At 33.0% G+C, this 19,700-nt stretch overlaps 1 long non-coding RNA gene and 1 other non-coding gene across 2 annotated transcripts in view; one reads left to right on the forward strand and one right to left on the reverse strand.

Annotated features, from left to right (window-relative positions):
• LOC106558802 overlaps nt 1-19,397 on the reverse strand; it is a 236,476-nt gene extending 217,079 nt beyond the window's left edge. The window contains exons 1-2 of the long non-coding RNA XR_005353859.1: nt 19,336-19,397; nt 9,075-9,183 (exon numbers count right to left, since the gene is read on the reverse strand). This is a non-coding gene — a long non-coding RNA (uncharacterized LOC106558802). The remainder of the gene's footprint in view (nt 1-9,074; nt 9,184-19,335) is intronic.
• Nucleotides 4,775-4,882, forward strand: LOC119869899. Its single transcript, XR_005354884.1, has one exon. It is a non-coding gene; the product is annotated as a U6 spliceosomal RNA (small nuclear RNA).
• Nucleotides 19,398-19,700: the final 303 nt, after the last annotated feature.

The raw sequence follows: 19,700 nt of genomic DNA on the forward strand, positions 1-19,700 counted from the left end.
AGAGAGAGTGTGCAAGGTGTTTCCTTAAGACACTTACAGGACCTTGTGCTGATTGGAAAGGATGTGTGAGACAGTATCTCAAATCATGGGGTCTTCACAAGGGCTTTGTCTTTACAACATGTTTTCTCTTTGGTGCTTTGAATTCGATCTTTGATAGAAGCCCATTTATTTTGGAATCATTCATTATCTGAAGATGCTGAGAAAAAGCAATTAGTTTTATTTTTTTTAATTTAGAAGACTTGGCACCTTTATATTAAATTTTTTGTTTCTTATACTCTCTCTCCATCTAGCTTTTTATTATGGGCAGCAAGGAGTCAGATGAGACTTTTAATATTCCCCTATTACTATTATATTCTTGTTTATAATGTTAATTTCCTTTGTCTCCTTTGATTAAATAAGACTTAGAAAAATGATTCCTTTTTTTTTTGCTATTTCATTAATCTTTTTGAAAGCACATATTGGTTAATGAGCAAACCTAACTTTTCTGATTTTCTAATTTATTAATAAATATTTACTTATTTATTAATAACCATTTTACTCTTCATTTACTATTATATATACTTAATTGTTATTTTTCTAGTTGATTAAACCTTTACCTTTGAGCATTTAGGGTCATAACATTTCAATTAAGAACCATTTTGGCCACATTCATTATTAGTATTTTTAAATAGTTTGTAAATAGTGTTTTTAATTTTTAAATTGCCAATGGCAATTTTGAACTTTTATTTTTTATCTTTCTATTTGAGTATAGTTGGCATACAATGTTACATTAGTTTCAGTGACCAACTTAGTTATTTAACAGGTTTATACATTGTGCTATGTTCGCCAAAAGTGTAGCTACCATCTGTCACCTAATATCACTATTAAAATATCATTGACTGTATTCCTTAGGTTGTGCCTTTCATTCCTGTGACTTATTCATTCCATAACTAAAGACCTGTATCTCCCTCCCAGTTGTATTTGTTTTGCCCAAGACCCTACTCCCATCACTTCTGGCAACCATCAGTTTGTTCTCTATATTTACAGGTCTGATTCTGTTTTTTGTTTATTCATTTTTTAGATTCCACTTAGTGAGTGAAATCATATAGTATTTGTCTTTCTCAGTCTCTCATTTCACTTAGCACAATACCATCTACCTTCCATGTTGTTCTCAAATAGCAGAATCTCATCCTTTTTATGGCTGTGTAATCTTCCACTGTGTATATACGTATGCATATCACATTTTCTTTACCCATTCATGTATTCATGGACATTTAGGTTGCTTCTATATCTTGGTTACTGTAAAGAAATGCTACAATTAATATAGGGGTGTGTATATCTTTTCAAATTAGTGTTTTCATTTTCTTTGGGAAAATGCTCAGTAATGAAAGTATTAAATTATACACTATTTCTATTTTTAATTTTTTGAGGAACCTCTATACTGTTCTCCACAGTGGCTGTACCAATTTACATTCCCTCCAACAGTGCATGAGGATTCCCTTTTCTCCACATCCTTGTCAACACTTGTTATTTCTTGTCATTTTTATTTTAGCTATTCTAACTGGTGTAAGATGATACATCATTGTGGTTTTGATTTGCATTTCCCTGATGGTGAGTGATGTTGAGCATCTTTTCATGTGTCTGTTGGCCATCTCAGTGTTTTCTTTGGAAAAATATCTATTCAAGTCCTCTACTCATCTTGTAATTGGATTGTTTGTTTTTTTAGTGTTGAGTTATATAAGTTCTTTATATATTTTGGTATTAACCCCTTATCAGATGTATCATTTGCAAATATCTTCTCCTATTCAGTAGGTTTTCTTTTTGCTTTATTGATGGTTTTCTTTGATGTGAAAAAGCTTTTTATTATGATATAGTCCCAACAGTTTATTTTTGCTTTCATTTCCCTTGTTCTAGGAACCATATCTAGAACAATGTTGCTATAGCTGATGTCAGAAAAATCAGTCTGTGCTGTCTTCTAGGAGATTTTTATGGTTTTAGGTCTCATGTTTAGGTCTTTAATCCACTTTGAGTTTATTTTTGTGTATGGTGTTAGAAAGTAGTTCAGTTTCCTAAGTGTCCAACACCAAACAAATGGATTTCCCTTACCTTAGGGGCCATATCTAGAAAAACATTGCTACTTTTATTTATTATTTTTATATTACATTGTTGTCAGAGAATGTGATCTGTATAAAATCTTTTTCTCCTTAGAACTTCTTAAATTATCTTTTTAGTCTAATACTTTTAAAAACTATTCCATGTGTCTTTGAAAAAAACTGTATTTACTCTTTATTGTATATATTTATATACATTAGGTATATTACATCAAGCTTCTTAAATGTACTATATAATATGTTTTAGTTTTTTTGTTTATTATTTAGTGTATTTACTGTGTCTTTATTGGATATTTTTCTTTTTTTAAGGGGGCTCCATGACCAGCACAAAGCCCAACATGGGGCTTGAACTCACAATGCTGAGCTGAAATCAAGAGTCAGATGTTTAACTAACTGAGCCACCCAAATGCCCCCTTTATTGAATATTTTTAAACCCAATCTAAGATTTTTTTCCAAAAGGAGAATTATGTCTCCAAACTTGTCCCCTACTACCCTCCCTCTGACACAAATATATTAATTTTCTCTTTAAATTTACATAGTAACTTTTTTCATTATGTACCATTACTCATTTTAACTTAATACATTCTACTGATCCTTTTGCTCAGCACTGTTCCTTATTTCTTTCATCTTTTTCTCTTTTAGATTTGCATTTTCCCTTGCTGGATTATAATCTTGAGTACTTTCCTTATCCTCTAATCTAACTACTCACCTAACTCTAAATCTCTGTTTATTTCTTAGGGTAGGTTAGCTATTCATTTGTCCCATATCAAATAAAACAAGTAAATCAGCACAGGCCTTATATTATTTAACATACATGCCCACTTGAGCTCATTTCTAAGCAAAGGTTTTTCTCTACTTGAGAAGAATTTAGTGGATAACTCTACAGTTACCTTTTTTTTTTTTGCTTCATTTCTTTAAAAGCAAAATTATTAAAGATCTCAAATAGCGAAATAAATCATTTTAAAGATTATATTTATTTATTCATGAAAGACACAGAGAGAGAGGCAGAGACATAGACAGAAGGAGAAGCAGGCTCTCCATGGGACGCCCGATGCGAGACTCGATTTCGCTCTATCACTGAGCCACGGAGATGCCTTGGCCAAAGAAATCTTGAGAAAGAACAAGGCTGGAGGCATCATATATCCTGATTTAAAACTATATTACAAAGCTAAAGTAATTAAAACATTATGGTATTGGCATAAAATAAACATATATATCAATGGAACAGAATAGAACCCAGAAATAAACCCAAGCATATATGATCAATTCATTTATGACAAAACGGCCAACAATATACAATGAAGGTAAGGACAGTCTCTTCAGTAAATGGTGCTGGGAAAACTGGACAGCCACATGCAAAATAAACCAACAAACAAAAAAGAAAAGAGAAATAAGAAAGAAAGTGGATCTTACATCATACACAAACACTAACTAAAAATGGATTAGAAACTTGAACATAAGACTTGAAACCATAAAGCTAGCAGAAATCAGGCAGTGAGTTTGTTGGCATCATTTTTGGTGATAATTTTTCAGATCTGACTCCAAAAGCAAAGGCAACAAAAGCAAAAATAAACAAGTGAGACTAATCAGACTAAAAGGTTTCTGCATAGCAAACGTCAACATAATGAAAAGCCAACATTCTGAATAGGAGAAAATGTTTGCAAATCATAGAAACAGTAAGAGTTTAATATTCAAAATATTTAAAGAAGCCATACAACTCATGAGTTTTTAGTTTTAGCAAAAACTATAAAGCAAAAACAAACAAACAAAAACCAAAAACCAAAACAAACAATTCCATTAAGAAATGGGCAGAAGAGCTGAATAGATATTTTTCCAAAGAAGATATACAAATGGCAAACAGGTATGTGAAAAGGTGCTTGACATCACTAATCATCACAGAAATGTAAATCAAAACCACAAAGAGATGTCACTTCACATCTGTCAGAATGGCTATTATCAAAAGACAAGGAAAAAAAAAGGGAAAAAGACAAGAAATAACTAGTGCTATTCCTAGCAAGGAAGTATAGACAAAGAAAAGTTTATGCTCACCTACCATGAAGGGTAAGGGCTGTACATTGGTCCAGACAGAATGGTAAACAATTATAGAGATTTCTTAAAAAGTTAAAATAGAACTATAATATGATTCAGCAATTTCACTTCTAGATATTTATCCAAAGAAACAAAAACACTAACTCAGATATATGCACTCTCATTTTCTATGCAGCATTTTTAACAATAGCCAAGACATAGAAGCAAGTGTCTAATGAAGCATGAGTGGATAAAGATAATGTGGTATGTAAATCCAATGGAATCTTATTCAGCCATAAAAAAAAGAAAATCTTGCCATTTATGACAACAGGGATGGACCTTGAAGGCATTAGACTAAATGAAGTAAGTCAGAAGAGAAAGACAAATTCCATATGATTTCACTTACAGGTAAAGTGCATGTAAAATCTGAAAACAAATAAATAAAACTACCAAACTCATAGATACAGAGAATAGACTGGTGATTGTCAGAAGCAGGGGGTAGGGGGTGAGCTAGATGCATGAAGGTAATCAAAAGGTACAAACTGCCAGGATAAAATAAATGTCATGGGGATGACATGTACAGTATGATGACTGTAGTTAATAATACTATATTATAAATTTGAGAGTTGTTAAGAGAGCAGATCTTAAATGTTCTTGCGCTTGCTTTGGCAGCACATATACAAAAATTGGAATGATACTGAGATTAGCATGGGTGGCCCCTGTGCAAGGATGACACGCAAATGTTCTCATCACAAGAAAAATAACTAGTATGATGAGAAATGTTAACTTAGACTTACTATGATGAGCATTTCACAATATATATAAATACTGAAGTATGTTGTATACCTGAAATTAATGTAATGTTGTATTTTAATTGTATTTCAATAAAAATTCAACTATAGAAGATACTATATGGTTCTATTTCGTTGACTAATTTAAAATACACAGAAACGTTCTAGGGACATAGAAAACTTACATTAATAGATTTGTTAATGAATTGCATTGAATCAAATTCTAGATAATGTGTCTTTAAAAGCATGCAAATTTGAGTTCAGCCAATAGTATTTAAATTTCGTTTGAACTTTTTCTTAAATGAAAGCCTTCATGAAAAATAAATAGGTAAGAGATAAAGGTGAAATTGTTCTGATTGAAGCAGAGGATTCACACCATGACTGCACACTGCGACCACGTCCCAACCGAAATACCACCACAAGAATCACTGGAGAAGCTCTATGAATTCCCTGAGGTTTATCAGAAAATTTAAACATGAGGCTAGTCATATTATATGCCTGAATAATTCTTTGTAAGTGAAGGTCTTTGTGGCTTCTAAGTTAACCAAAGTTTTAATGGCTCTTCTCTTTGGACTTTTATAAAGGAAAAATATGAATAACTCAATCTTTAGATTCTAAAATCAAAAGCCATATGACGACAGCCCAAAAAGATTTTTCAAGATCTGATGAAAAACGCACTCAACGTGATGACTCAAAATGAATCAAAATCAAAACAACAAATATTCTCTTCTCATCCAGACTTTTTAGGAGTCACATAAAAAGCCAGCTATATGCCCAAAGATAAAAATCACCTTTGATTACAGTTTGGCATCATCACATGTTCCCTAATAATCTCTGCTCACTGACTCCATCACTAGGAACGTTTGTGTTCTAATCCTATGTGGATATTCATTTTCTTCAGAAGCCAAGTTATGTGTGTCTGCATCAGACACACCCATAGATCACACTAAATTTCCATGAAGCAATTCTGTCTGCATTTACTCAGAATGTGACCTGAACAAAAAAATATTCAGGACTTGACTACAAATAGATTTTTTCATTAGTTAAAAAATTGATTCCTTTCCTGACAGCTAAAATGCCTTTTGGAGATTCTGAATATTTATCTTAAAAAGTCACCTAACCCCTAAAATAGTAGATTTGCTTTTTATAAATCATAGATGAAAGAATGGTCTAAATCTAAACATAATTATTTGTAAAACAAAGTCCTGTAGAGCTTATTTAAATCCAAACTCTAAAATACTGACTTTTACTTTCAATAATATATAATAACCATTCTAAATAATACTTTTCTAAATAATAATTTTCTCTATTGGTATATCCACATTGTGATTTTAGTACCAGTAGGAAGAATTTTACATAACTGTCAAATCTCTCAGTCAACTAGATTTAGTAATTTACTTTCTCAGTTGTTTGAATAGCCTTTATAATGAGGCACATAAAATTTGTAAGTAGAGCTAAAATAGATTGTGAAAAACCTTCGATTATTTCTTAATAGATAATGTAAAATTTATGAAATACTAAGAGGTACTTTGATATTACATCTTCAAAATTCATTTTAAAGTCCTCTTACTGTTTGTATGGATTTACATTTGGTTTAAACGTACATGTGTCTCTAGGGGGAAAACAGTATGTCCAGAGGAATATATGACAATATGTGACACAGCATTTTGAACATTATTTTGACATCTCTAATAAAAATCAGGACATACTTCAAAGTATACATCAAGAACTATTACTTATAAACCCAGAGCAAACGAAATGGAAAATAATATTCTCAGCAATTTAATTTGGATTACATTTATCCATGTTTACTTGCTTCTGTACACTTAGACGCACTAATGCTAAAAAAATTAAAGTTGGCAAGAGGAGCTACACTAAAAACTTTTCCTAAGACATTAATTCCCTCTTATTTTTTGGAATGCATAATCTGTAAATTTTACTGACACTGTAAATCAATCAAAAGTGCTTAGAATACCAATGAGTGTATGCTTCATAGTTAAGTGTACGATAATGGAAAAGATGAAAAACATTACTGCACCACTGGTATTGGTGGTAACGCTTATCTAATTACACAGCTCATCAGCTCCTACCGAATAAAAGGGCAACAGCCAGGTGAAGCATCTTGATTTGCCATGTAGTCTTTAACAGGAATGTTCAAAGATATTTTATTAAAATTGAAAGAGATAAGCATCAAAGATCACTTATTAAACCTCCCAGAAAAATGTACTCTTTCAGGCTTGTTTTTGGAGCAGTAACTTCAGCCATCAAATATGAATACTTTTTTATGACAGACTGCTACTATTCAAGGGTAAACTTCAGCTATAATCTTCTTTGACATTTGCAATAATGCTGAGTCTTTCCCGTATGGCATAGTTTTTAATAAACCCAACTCTTAAACAATTGTATAATCAGTGGCACACCCAAAAGGATACAGGTCCTCTTCACAGAGAGAACAACTAAAAAAGCTTTCATAATAAAAATAAAACAAAACATCTCTCCTTTATCAGTAACTGCCATTTATCAAGATCTAGGAACAATAAGGCTATATCCTCACAACGAATAGTCAGCTACAGATTTAATTAAGCATAATTTTATGCTGTTCTGGAGTAAAATACCAATTTTTTTTCATTAGAGTTAATTTTGGATAGAAGTCAACTATAAAATATGCCCTGTTGTGGTTCCACTTGTTCTCTGGCTTTGCTCATGTAGTTACTAGCTGGTCCTTCTCTTGTCCCATGGTTCCTCACCCTCCCATGGTCTCCACCCTCTGGAAGGAATACCAGCCTCTGCAGATGTTCAGTATATGTATTTTAAAATACAATACAATATCTCAAACAAACATATCCACCTCAGTAGCTATTTGAGTTTGCACTTTCTACCAAATTATTGTAACTATGGAAGCATCATGTAGTATTACCGTCTTCATTTCACATGATGCCATGTACCTTCTATAAAATGCTACTTTCTCTGTTCCTTAGTAGCAGGATAGATTTGTGGAACACTTTGGGTAAGCAGAACAATGGAGAAAAAGAAAATAAAACTGTTCTGACTACCACATGCCAGACTGTTTGACCATATAAATATTATACTTTGATCTAAAGACTGTTGACCATATAAATATTATACTTTGATCTAATTCTTAACTCCTCAACGTAGATATTTTTATTCTTAAATTAAAATTAAAGACTTCAGGAGGCCAAGATACATGCCCAGGTCATACACTAGTTATTGACAAAACCAAATGTGAATAATCTCTGGGCCTCCATCTATTTTATATTACAGATTCTATGCTCCACGGAACCTAAAAAGAGTTTCCTTTCATTACCAGCAAGATCTTTGCTCTGTGGTTATTCTCTGCTTTGTATTACACATTTTTTCCCTATACCCTTCTCCTGCTTTACCTTGTAGAAGTAGTTGAGGTACAAACAATTGCTTGTGGTTCCATTGGAATTTTCTTGTTTGACTATTTTATTACAGCTGTATCAACAGAAAAGATTTAGTATTGTCTATGCCAAGGCAAGAATATTTACAATTGGTGATTCTCAAGTCATATTGTTGTAATAACGTTTAATGTTATCTTTAGGAACTCAAAGTTAGGAATAGAAGACATGTTTGTTCATTTTACAAATGGGCAGCCTTGTATGCATGTTAACACACAAGTGTAATGGAGATCACTGATCAGAATCCTTACAGATTAAAAACAATTTGAAGTTTGAAGTGAACTCAATAAACTAAAAAGAGAAATAGACTTAAATTCAATAAAAGATGTCTACTCTCTGGCTTTTATTCTACACAGTACTGGAAGTTCTATCCATTCAATAATGCAAAAAAAAGGAAATAAAAATCAGACAACTTGGAAAGCAAGAAATAAAACAGACTGTACAGGCTGGTGATATCATTATTTACATAAAAGATCCCAAGAACACACAAAATGCCTTCTAGAACAAATAAATGTGTTTGGCAAGATTTTAGGATACAAGATAAGCACACAAAAATCAATTCTATTTCTATATAGTAGTAATAAAGTAGAGGACACTAAAATTTTAAATGCAATACCATTTATAATCATTCAAAAATTTTAATGCTTAAGTGTAAATTTAACAAAACTGTAGGATGTATATGCTTAAAACTAAAATCGATGAAATAAAATCAAAGAAGCTTATACCTTTTGATCATCTTCATCCATTTCACCCATCAATAAAAGAAGGATGACCTTTCAATAAATGGTGCTGGACAAGCAGAAACAAAACCTTTATCCAAATGTCACACCAAGTCTAAAAAGAAAAAAAGATAAATGGCTTTCATCAAATTCAAAATATTTGATCTGTGAAAGACCCTGTTAAGATTATAAAAAGCTTAGTTACAGAGTAGGACAAAATATTTACAAACCACATAAATAACACAACTAGCATCTACAATATACAAAGAGCCCTCAAAATCCAGCAGGTAAAATAAAAATAATTCAAATAGAAAATGGACAAAAAAATTAAACAGATATTTCACCAAAAAAGATACAAAGTGAATAAATACATTAAAAGATGTTTAGTATCATTCCTCATTAGGAAAATGTAAATTAAAACCACAAAGAGATATCACTATACACTTAGAAAATGACTATAATTTTATATAGTGATAACACCAAATGCTGACAAATATGTGGAGAAACTGAATTACTGTACATTGTTGTTGGAAATGTAAAACAGTATGGCTACTCAGAAAACCAGTTTGACAGGTTGTTTAAAAAAGTTTTTAAGAAATAAATATGGAACTACTAATCAAGCTAACAATTGTACTTCTGGTTATTTATCTTAGAAAAATGAAAATATAGGTTCACACAAAAACCTGCACGTGAATGTTCCTAGAAACTTAATATGTAATACCCAACAAGTAGAAATTGTCCAAATATCCCTTCAACAAACTAATGATTTTGCTATGGTACGTGAAACATGGAATACTACTCAGCTATACAAAGAACTTTTCTTAATTCCAAGAGTTAACATACAATGTTATAGTAATTTCAGGTGTACAATATACTGACTCAACAATTCCATACATTACTCAGTGCTCAAGATAAGTGTATTCCTTAATCCCCATCACCTACTTCCTCACACATCCCCCACTTACCTCACCTCTGCTAACAATTTCATTTATTCTCTACAGTTAAAGAATCTGTTTTTTTTTAAAGAGTCTGTTTTTTGTTTCATATATTTTTTCCATTTTTTTCTTAAATTCCACATATGAGTGAAATCATATGGTATTTATCTTTCTGTCTGATTTCTTTCACTCTATAGAATATATATATACTCTAGTATATATACTCAACACTATACTCTCTAAATCCATTCATGTTGTTGCAAATGACAAGATTTCATTCTTTTTTTTAAATGGCTGAGTAACATTCCACTGTACATATATATCACATCTTCTTTACTCATTCATCTATTGATGGACACTTGGGCTCCTTGCATAATTTGGCTATTGTAAATAATGCTGCAATAACCATAGGGGTGCATTTTTTTTTTTGCTTTAGTGTTTTCATATTCTTTGGGTAAATGCCCAGTAGTGGAATTACTGGATCATATGGTAGGTCTATTTTTAATTCTTTGAGGAAACTTCATACTTTTTTCCACAGTGGCTGCACCAGTTTCCATTCCTACCAATAGTGCATGAAGGTTCCTTTCTCTCCACACCCTCATCAACACTTGTTTCTTTTGTTTGGGATTTTAGCCATTCTAACAGGTGTGAGGTGATATCTCATTGTGTTTTGATTTTCAGAAAAAGAACTTTTTACACAAGAGCCTGGATGAATATTCAGAGAACTTAATGAATAGGAAAAGACGATTTCAAAAAAGTGACATCCGTGAGATGACAAAATTGTAGAGATTCGTGGGTACAGGAACTAGAGAAGTGAGTGTGGCTATTGAAGGACAACATAAGGAACCCTTTTGCTGCCATTTTTTGCATCTTGATTGTATTAATGTCAATATCTTGGTTATGATACAGTACTATAGTTTTGTAGTATGTGACAATTGGAAAACACAGTAAAAAGTACACGGGATCTCTCTCTGCCTCTCTCTCTCTCTCTCTCTCTTTCTCTCTTTTAAGATTTCTTTATTTGAGAGAAATAGAGAGCAGGGGGAAGGGCAGTGAGAGAGGGAGACAAGCAGACTCTCCACGAGCAGGAAGCCTGACATGGGGCTTCATCCCAGGACTCTGAGATTATGACTGAGCCAAAGTCAAGAGTTAGATGCTGAGCCACCCAGGTGCCCCCTGTTGAATCTCTTCTTGCAACTGCATACAAATCTATAATTATCTCAAAACAAATGGTTAAATTAAAAATATTTGAAGACTGAAGTAAAGTTAATAAACTACACAGAGAAACAATTAAATAAAATAAAGTATAAATTAGTCCTTGAAAAATAACAATAAGCAATTGGACCAGAAACAAAACTATTTTTGCATTAATTTATTAAAAGCATTTAAAGAAGTATCATTCATTCCTGTATTTGTTCAATACTTCACTCATTCATTCAACTGAATATTTTCAAAACTTAACTAAGAACTTTGAAGACATTGTCTTTCTCAAAACACTTAAAATTGTGAACAGCATTGATTTTATGATTTTTCATGGACCTTCAACATTGACTTAAAATGTTTCTATAATATTACCTTATTGTATTGTATTTCATAAAAACATGAAATTTTATTGTAGTTCATACAAACATAAAACTAAGGATTAGGTTCTCTTGCTTAGTTCTCATTTAGCAATAAAGTAAGTGCTGAAATCTGTGGCATTGCCTGGATATAATCAGCTCATCCTAATGATCCAGAATATGCCTAATGTATATATGAAAATACAAAATATTCAAATATTAAAACACAAACCTAACATTTTAGGGGTAATATGTAGGCTCTTCAGGGTCCATAGGCTTTGTGTGGAAAAGACTTTAGGAGTTTATATGCAAATGAATAAAAACTAAAAACTAATAGGGTAATAACCAAAACCAAAATTACTTGATTTCATAGTTTAAAGAGGATTACATAATGGTGCACATACACATATACTATATTACATATATTAAGTGCATAATATGTATTATAATTATTATATACAATATTTTTTTTCTAACCTGGTCCATAAAAAAGTGTTTGTGACAGCAAATGATGTGGGAAATATCTGACCCAAAAGTAAACTAAAAATAGAATTTAAAACTGAAAAATAAATGTAAAAGAGAAAGGCTTAATTGCACTAAGCTACTTGGGTTGAAAACAAAAGATACCTAGTAGTGACTCAATAAGTTTCTAAGGGCAGATTCTATACTTAAATAGAAGCATGAGGAGTTTAAATTTCAGGAAGAATTAATGCAAGAATGAGGATTATGACCTGTTACTGTAAGATTTTCTAGGTATATTTTTAAACCTTTACAAATTTCTCACTTTAACAAAGGGTGTAAGAGAGTGATTATTTCAGTTAAATATGCAGTAATTTAGTGTAATTTTGTATTTCCATGCATGTTAATTCTTAGGATAGTACAAAATATAAACTTCAGTACTTCCCAAAGTAGAATAAAAAGAGTTTTGGCGTTGTGATTTTGAAGAAATCTAAGTTTAGTCAGATAGCTCTACTAATTTATATTTAGAAACATTATGCGTAAATAATCTATTCAGAAAGATTTTATGATGTAATTAATTTGAAGAGGGATCCCTGGGTGGCGCAGCGGTTTGGCGCCTGCTTTTGGCCCAGGGCACGATCCTGGAGACCCGAGATCGAATCCCACGTCGGGCTCCCAGTGCATGGCGCCTGCTTCTCCCTCTGCCTGTGTCTCTGCCTCTTTCTCTCTCTCTGTGTGACTATCATAAATAAATAAAATTAAAAAAATTTTTTTTAATTTGAAGATATTTAGCAAGATACAAAACAAAAATGTCAGTGACTGAGGCACTTGCATTCTAGTAAATAATTGTTTAGAAACAAAAGCATATCAAAATCTTTCCACTTCTTGTTTCATTTTGAATATTAGAATAAGAATTGGTGAAAGGGAAAATAAGGGAAGGGAGAAGAAATGTGTGGGAAATATCAGAAAGGGAGACAGAACGTAAAGACTGCTAACTCTGGGAAACGAACTAGGGGTGGTAGAAGGGGAGGAGGGCGGGGGGTGGGAGTGAAGGGGTGACGGGCACTGGGTGTTATTCTGTATGTTAGTAAATTGAACACCAATAAAATATAAAAAAAATTAAAATAAAAAAAATAAATAAATAAATAAATAAAAATAAAAAAAAAAAAGAATTGGACATTTAGGTTAAGAAGAAAGGCATGTGACATCAATTCTTGCAGAAACCATCATAAAACTTCTGTTGGGTAAAGAGCTTGAATAAAAAATTCAGATGCTAAAAAACTACCTATTATCATTTTTATAGGACTCGATTTCTCTTGGACTATTCTGATGAAATATTTGTGTATTTCTTCCCAAGTTAGCTTTATAAATTTCTTTCAAGTCTTTGTAGAAATTCAACAATCTCAAGAGATATTTACCTAAAAGGGAATCTTGGTGTTTGATAATAACAAAATCATAGTGTGAATTCTAAACGTAAATCTAAATATGTTTTTCAAATCAAAGGACAAGTAATATGGCAATAGATACATTTGAGCAAAATATCATGAACATAACTAGTATTAGTAATCAAACTAGTCCACCTTTCTAATGGACTTGGCTTTTTTCCTTACTTAAATGTGTTGATGTTCTTAATTAAGCAACCACATGGATCTGGCCCATTACTTAAAGCAAGACAGAGCACACTGGGAACTATTAGGGCCATTCACAGCCTACTTAACTTGGCTGGGGCAAGCAAGAGTAAAGGAAGAGGGTAGACACCGCTACGGATACAACATAAGGAACCAAAGTCCAGTCTGATAGCCTTGGTGACCAGGAATGAAGTAACAGGTTTTGGTTTTGGCAAGTGAGCAAGATAAGAGGTCGCAGCTGTTCTGAAGAGGTTAAGAGGTATATACCATGGGGAATTTAGTTGAGACAGCAGATTACATCTCCTAAATCCAAGCAGGATGTAAAATGTTGACATCAGGAAGTCTAGCAAAAGGTAATGAGAACTTAGTCACTTAGCTGAGGCTCTGGAGCAGAGTAGTAACATCATCTGACACACATTTTAATAGGAAACTCTAGATGCTGGCAAGGCCAGCTAGGAGGCTACTATAATCACCCAGATAACAGATGATGCTAGCTTGTCAGTGTGGCAACAATGGACGTGTGAGAAGTGGGTTTAATTCTATATATTTTTTACAGTAAGGCTCACAGAATTTGCTGATAAACTGCAGGAGAAATACAGAAGAAAGAAAGGCAGTATAGATATCCCTTGGGTGCCTAAGCAACTTGGGAAACCATTATGATTGACTAATGGACTAACGGGAGCCTATATATATCATCACTTTAAAAACTTAAGGTATTTTGAAAGTTAAACAGCATGCTATTAATAATTATTGTAAGAAAGGCAAAAGTGGGATATCTGGATACAATGAGTTGGAAGACTGTAGAAGGAGCTGAACTGCAGGTGAGGAGTATTGAATATTAGGAACTAAGTTCTGGATATATTAAGGTTAATAGGCCTATGAGATATCTTAAGGTGTAATTGCATATAGGTCAATGGACATATGTTTCTGGGCTCAAAAGAGAGTTCTGGATGGGAGATAAAAATGTGGGGGTCATCAGTACATGGATATGATTTAATGTCTTGAGAATGGATAAGAGAAGAAAGGAATGTGTATAACTAAATAAGAGAAGAGACCACTGGACTGAGTCTTGAGCCACTGATATTTAGAAGACAGAAGCACAGAGGCAAGCCAAGAAAAAAAAATGCAGGAAGAACTTTGACCCATTTCAGGATAAATTTCTGCCTTATGTAAGTTTAACTCAGAAGAATATATCTCTAACTTGTTTTTAAAAGTTAACACCTGAGGTTTTTTTAATACTAAAATATTGGTTGCCTTTTCAAATATATAAGAAAATCACGAACCTTAAACCACTTTTTGAAATCTAATTCTATTTATTCACAAATTCTATTTATTCACACAGCTAAAGATATTCCTACCTTCCATTAAACAGTATTACAATACTCATAAACTTTCTGCTAATGCCTTACAAATGGATTTTTAAATAGAATACATCACAGCCTGCATGCTGATTCAACTCAAGCTAAATATTATAATCACTAATAGAAGGCTGCCAAACCCAAGTTCCCAGGAGGTGGTAAGAAACAAAATAAACCTTTGTAAAATTATTTGTATAAAATTCACCAGGACAATGTCGAGACGGATCACTAGCCCGAGTATGGACAATATCATCATCCATCAGGCAACTTCTTAGTAAAGCAAAAATGGAAATATTTTGGCACAAAATCAAAGACTATATTTTGAAATAAAAAAGATCAACAGAAGAACAATAAAGCCTTTACATTTTAAATTCCAAACTTAAACTCTCTCTCAAAAGAAATTTCTTTGTTTCTTTAACTTTTCCTTTTTTACAATTAAGAATAAGTATTATTCTCAGTAAAAATCTATCAGCTTTTTATCACTTTGTCCTGTGATAAAAAGCATTTCACAACAGACAAGGGAAAAACTAAACTGAAAGTGTTTAAAGCTTAGTTTTGAAGGAATTGGGAGAGACTCATTTTTCCTAAAGTCACTAGTGTCCAAATGTTTTTATAAAATGCATAAATTAAAAATTTTTTATAACACTACCTTTAAACTTGAGAATATTTTTTAACTAATCTGAGAATAATCAAAAGAGAAAAGTTTTTCAATCTAAACCAAACTGCATATCTAAAGTCAAATTGCTTACAGACATTTTTTAAAACATTTTATTTATTTATTTATTTATTTATTTATTTATTTATTTATTTATTTATGACAGACACAGAGAGAGAAGCAGAGGCATAGGCAGAGGAAGAAGCAGGCTCCCTGTGGGGAGTCTGATGCAGAACTTGATCCCAGGACCCCAGGATCACAACCAGAGCCAAAGGCAAATGCCCAACCACTGAGCCACCCAGTTGCCGCACTTAAAAGACATTTTGTGTTAAATATTTAAAAAGACACTACTTACAAAATAAAGAACAAACTTGTCATCTTCTAACTCAAAGTGACAACTATTACTAGTATTTCCACCTTTATCAATAAAGCCCTCTGCTGCAGTTCTCTGCTTTAAAATATTCAACCTTTTCTCATCACCCTTTAGATAGTTTTTTTTTTTTTTTTTTTTTAATTTTTTTTTCACAGCCCAACTCTGGTTAGGGAAGAAACTCTACTTAAGGAATGCCTGGGTGGCTCAGCGGTTGAGTGTCCGCCTTTGGCTCACAGCGTGACCCTGGAGTCCCGGGATCGAGTCCCACATCAGGCTCCCTGCATGGAGCCTGCTTCTCCCTCTGCCTGTGTCTCTGCCTCTCTGTCTCTCATGAATAAACAAATAAAATATTTTTTTTAAAAAACTGCTCTAAAAGAAAAAATGAAAAGAAACTCTACTTAAAATAGTCTGTTCTCTTCTCAAGAATCCTAAAAAAACATGTCATTTAGGTCAATAGGGACAAGCTCATCAAAGTTTATTTTTTAATCTCATTAGCAGTGAACAAAGCATACAAAAGCTACACCCACCTGGAGCTTGTATTCTGTTTGGGGAGACAAGAAACACATCAGTAAATTATAGCAGACTATAGTTATAGTTATGGACTATAGTCCAACTATAGTACTAATTTCCAAAAGAAAAATAAAGATCAAGGGCTACCGAGTATAGGGAAGGGGGAGCAATTTTAAACAGGGTGGTCATGAAAGGGCTCTCAGAGGGGCTGATGTTTTAGCTAAGATCTGAAAAAAGGTGAGAGAGGAGCTGTGAGGATCCTTAGGGGAGGAGATTCCAGGTAAGTGAAATAGCTAACCCAAGACCCAGAATTTTGAGGAACAGTGAGGAGACCAGCATGGCTTCAGCAGAGGGAGTAAGGAAACAAGGATGAGATGAGAAATTAATGCGGGGACAGGGCAGGGGGGAGTTAGGGAGGGTGGTAGTTGTGCAGAACTAGCCAAACTTCGTGGGAACTTTTAAGAACTTTGGATTTTACTCTGAGTGAGATGGGCAGACAATTGAAGATTCTGAGCAAAAACAACAGAATCTGGTTTACTTCTGACCACTATGTTGAGTCCGATCTATATGACTTAAGGATGGAATCCAGGAGAACAGTAATCTAGGAGAGGCAGGATGGTAGGGGCTTAGAATATAGTGAGAGCAATAAAGGTGGTGAGAAGTGGCACAATTTTAAATCTATCCTGAGTAGAGCCAACTAGGATTTAACAATAACAGGTCCATGATGTAGTTGTGACCAAAGGAGAGGAAGGATAGAACTATTAACTGAGATAGGGATATTTGTGGGTGAAACGGATTTGGGAATAAGATCTGGTTCAGTTATGGACATATTAAATTTGAGATTTCTATTAAATATTCAAATTGAGGCATTGAAGGAATCTGAAGTTTAGGTTACAGAGATCATTAAGACTGCGAGGTGTCAGATCTGAAATCATGAAACTCCTAAAAGAGAACACAGGCAGTAATCTCTTAGACATCAATATTAACATTTTCCTAGATATGTCTCCTCCGGCAAGAGAAACAAAAACAAATTGGGAATACACCAAAATAAAAAGGGTTTTCACAGCAAAGGAAACCATCAACAAAACAAAAAGACAATCTACTGAATGAGAGAAGATATTTGCAAACCATATTTATAATAAGGAGTCAGTACCCAAAATATATAAAGATCTTACACAACTCAACACCAAAAAAGCCTAAATAATCTGATTAAGGATGGGCAGAGAATCCAAACAGACATTTTTCCAAAAACACACAGACGAAAAACAGACACATGGAAAGGTGTTTAACATCACTCATCATCAGGAAAATGCAAATCAAAACTACAATGAGATATCACCTCACCCCTGTCAGAATGGCTAGTATCAAAAAGACAAGAAATAACAAATGTTGGAGAGGATGCAGAGAAAAGGGAACTCTTGTGCACTGTTGGTGGGAATGTAAATTAGCATAGCCACTGTGGAAAATAGTATGAAGTTTGATCAAAAAATAAAAAAATAGGAATACCGTATCATCCAGTAACTTCACTACTGTTTATCCACAGAAAATGAAAACACTAATTTGAAAAAAAGTATGTGCATGCCTATATTTACTACAACATTATTTATAGTAGTCAAGATATAGAAGCAGCCTAAGTTTCCATCAATAGATGAATGAATAAAGATGTGGTATATATGTACAGTGGAATATTACTCAGCCATAAAGAAAGAAGTTCTTGTCGTTTATGACAAACATAGATGTACCTAGGGGGTTATGTACTAAATGAAGTAAGTCAGAGAAAGATAATTACCATATGATTTCACCCATATGTGGAGTCATAAATTTTTAAAAACCCTCAAATGAGCAAACAAAGCCAGAAAGACTCATAAATACAGAGACCAAACTGGTCATTACCAGAGGGGGAGGAAATGGAGGATGAGCAAAATTGGTAAAGGGGATAGAGGTACAAAATTCCAATTATAAAATAAATAAGTCATGGAGATAAAAAGTACAGCATGGGGAATATAGTCAATAATATTTTAATAACATTGTATGGCAACAGACACTGTAGTAAGTAAGCCCTTTTTAATGTATAAAATTGTTGAATCACTATGTTGTACACCTGAAAGTAATATAACATCGCATGTCAACTACAGTAATAATTTTTCTTTAAAAAAAAGACAATGAGGGAATACAGAAGAGAACTGAGCTAAATCTTGAGGGTCTCTGATATTAAGAGGTCTCTGGGAAACAAAGGAAACATTTCTAGAATTTCTATTTTGTTCTTTCTCAAATGAGTCTATTCTTTTTCATAGTTTGCTATTGTTCTCTTTATGTTTTGATTCCTTATTCTGGTACTTAGTCATTCTAAACATACATTTTTATATTATCTCACACCTCATTTTCCTAATATCAAAAATTTTTCATTTTCCTAATATCAAAAATAGCCCAGGATTTTTATTTCCCTCAGGTGAGGCTCCCAAGACCAGACAGACACATAGAAGTTTCCTATGAAAATGTTTTATTTTTAAGTTTTATCTGTTAAGGTAAAACCTTTGGAGAAGAGGCTTTTCTCCCCAGTTTTACTGAGCCATGATTGACATAAGTTGTATATATTTAAGGCGAACAACTTAAAGTTCTGGTATGCATATACACTGTGAAATGATTACCATAATCAGTGTAATTAACATATTCATATACCCATCTCCTCACAGTTACGCTTCCCCCTACCCCCACCCTCACAATGAGAACCCTCTTACCAAATTTCAAGTCTACAACATATTACTATTCATTGTAGCTACTATGCTGTACCTTAGGTCTCCAGAACTTACTCATCCTAACTAAAAGTTTGTACCCTTTGACCAACATCTCTCCAATTCCCAATTCCTCCACCCCCAGCCCATGGTAACCAGAATTCTTTTTTTCTTTTCTTTCTTTTTTTTTTTTTCTTTGTAACCAGAATTCTACTCTGGTTCTAGAAGTCTTACTTTTTATTAGATTCTACATGTAAGTGAGATCATATGGTATATATCTTTCTTGTCTAGCTTATTTCGCTTGATGTATTTCCTTTAAGTTCATCTATGTTCTTGCAAATGGCAAAATATCCTTCTTTTAAAGGCTGAATGGTATTTCATTATATATGCATACAATATATACATATTATACACACATACACC

The sequence above is a fragment of the Canis lupus genome, chromosome 1, assembly GCF_011100685.1.
Source record: "Canis lupus familiaris isolate Mischka breed German Shepherd chromosome 1, alternate assembly UU_Cfam_GSD_1.0, whole genome shotgun sequence".
NCBI classification, from domain to species: Eukaryota; Metazoa; Chordata; class Mammalia; order Carnivora; family Canidae; genus Canis; species Canis lupus.